The sequence below is a fragment of the Psammomys obesus genome, unplaced genomic scaffold (assembly GCF_907164565.1).
Source record: "Psammomys obesus unplaced genomic scaffold, mPsaObe1.curated_primary_1811, whole genome shotgun sequence".
In the NCBI taxonomy this organism is placed as follows: Eukaryota; Metazoa; Chordata; class Mammalia; order Rodentia; family Muridae; genus Psammomys; species Psammomys obesus.
This window is the reverse complement of record NW_026590701.1, coordinates 6,849,449-6,852,077: the sequence shown is the minus strand read 5'-3', so window position 1 is coordinate 6,852,077 and position 2,629 is coordinate 6,849,449. Positions and strand designations below refer to the sequence as shown.

General features: G+C 36.7%; 1 protein-coding gene across 8 annotated transcripts in view; it reads left to right on the top strand.

Moving 5' to 3' along the window:
- The window catches only part of Crem (cAMP responsive element modulator), an 83,518-nt gene that overhangs the window by 47,527 nt on the left and 33,362 nt on the right, over positions 1–2,629 (top strand). The window lies entirely within an intron of this gene.

Here is a 2,629-nt window from a genome sequence, read left to right as displayed (position 1 = left end):
CCTTTCCTTTCCTTTCCTTTCCTTTCCTTTCCTTTCCTTTCCTTTCCCTTTCCCTTTCCCTTTCCCTTTCCCTTTCCCTTTCCCTTTCCTTTCCTTTCCTTTCCTTTCCTTCCCCTTCTTCCCCTTCTTCTTCCCCTTTCCCTTTTCTTTTCCTTTCCCTTTCCTTTCCTTTCTTTTTTTGAAATAAGACTTCTCTGTGTAGTCCTGGACTCAATTTGTAGACCAGGATGGACTCACACTTGCAGAGATCCACTTCCCTCTACCTTCCTAAGTGTTGGGATTAAAGGCCTGCATCATCACACCTGGCTAAAATAATTCCTATCATTATCTTTAGTTTTCTGTGATGACCTTTGATTCCAAGAATTTGTAATTTCTGATTCTAATTATAAAGTAAGAAAGTTTTCCCTTGTTCTTCCTTGTATTGTGGGTTTTTTTGGGAGTGGTGTTGGAAGGTGACATTGTCTTATATTCAGAATACTTTGTTATGGTTGTTATTTAGTGAATGATTTGATTGTCTCTACTTAGATCATACCTTAGAGTTGTCGTGTGTTAAGTAACATCACTCTGAATAAACTTTAATTTTTAAGTGTTTTTATTAGCATATATTAATTATGCAACAGTGGTTTCATTATGACTTTCATAATGTAATTTTGTTCATACCTCAACTTTTCTTTTCTTTTTTTTTTTTTTTTTTTTTTGTTTTTTTGAGACAGAGTTTCTCTGTGTACCTCTTGCAACACTAGAACTCAGTCTGTAGACCAATCTGGCCTATACTCACACACAGCCACCTGCATGTGCCTCTGCCTTCCAGTGCTGGAATTAAAGACTTGCACCACCACTGCTTGGCTCACCTCAACTTTTATAAACAGGATAAAAATAATGGGCTCTACTGCATATGAGGGAATTGCTGAGATTTAGAACAGATGTGTGAAATATATTGCTAGTGTGAGAAGCATGATGCATGACCATGTAAGGCAACAGCATTTTTTTCCTAGTAGGTTCTGTTCAGTGTGTGTGTGTTTGTATAGAGTATCTATGATCAGGGTGTCATCTTTGTAGATGAATATATGTATATATGTGTGAATGTCTTCTATGCACACACACATATACAACACATTTATACTCACACACACCTGTCTATATTCATTGAAGATTATATATTCCTTCTATTAAAATAAAAAATGAATTTTTCATACATTTTAATTGGCAAACAAAATATTTTTATTTTTATTATTTACAATTTATTCACTTTGTATTACCCCTGTAGCTTCCTTCCTCCTCCCCCCAAACCCATCCTCCCTCCCCTTTCTTCACCCATGCCCCTCCCCCAGTCCACTGATAGGGGAGGTCTTCCTCTCCTTTCTTCTGATCCTAGTCTATCAGGTGTCATCAGGAGTGGCTGCATTGTCTTCCTCTGTGTCCTGGTAAGGCTGATGCCCCCATCAGGGGGAGGTGATCGAAGAGCAGGCCAATTAGTTCATGTCAGAGACAGTCCCCATTCCCATTACTTGGAACCCACTGAGACACTGATATGCCATGGGCTACATCTGTGCAGGGGTGGCAAACAAAATTTTTATCAGTTTTTCCTGAACAACATTTTTGTTTTGAAGTATGTATACTTTATGGCATGAGTAAATTGGCTAATTAAAATATGTGTTGCTTTATATCATTTTTATTCTGGAAATACTTTAAATCTGCTATTTCTGTGCAAACTTTTACAATTTCCAGGATGAAGATATACTGTTATTCCTTTTTTCTTCTCCTCCTTATTCTTGGCATTTTTCTGGACAAGATTTTTGAAGCTCAAGCTGGCTTCAGACTCAGAATGTATTTAAGGATGACCTTGAATTTCATATGCTCCTGATTCTACATTCAAATGCTGGGATTATGGGCATTTACTACCAGGTTTCATGTGAGGCTGCGGCTCAAACACATGGCTTTGTGCATGATGGAAGCACTTTACTGACTGAGTCACATTCACAGCCCCACACTGTTCTTAACATACTGTGTTGTACAGCAGGAAATACATGCTCTTGTTTTCATCTTGATATTTTTATTTTCCCCCCACATCAAATTCTCATGTCATAAGAAGTTTTGTAAACTTGCCTCCCCTAAATCTTAGAGTTAAATAACTAAATATGTTGAAAGAAGACATGTTTAGAGATTTGTTGTTTTAATTTTCTCATTTTCTTTAATTGTCATGGCACTGTATTGTTGCTTGGCTTAAAAAATGAAATCATGCTGAAAACTCTGATGGTTTTATTTTTACAACTATTGTCTATCTGTCTGTCTATCTATTTATTTATCTACCTACCTATCAACCAATCATCTATTCACCAATCCATCCATTCATCCATCAACTCACCAATTATCTTTTATGTGGGTGTGTTTTTGGGTGCATTCTATAATGTCTCCTTGGAGGTCAGAGGACCAGTGGGAATTTGTTCTTTCTGTCCACTATATGGGTCTTGGGGCTGAACTCAGATTGTCAGGTTTAATGGCAAGTGCTTTTATTCACTGAGCCATTTTACTGCCCCTTTAAATAGAAATTTATTTTGACTTCAGAATCTTTAAACTCTAACATACTATACTATACTATACTATACTATACTATACTATACTATACTAT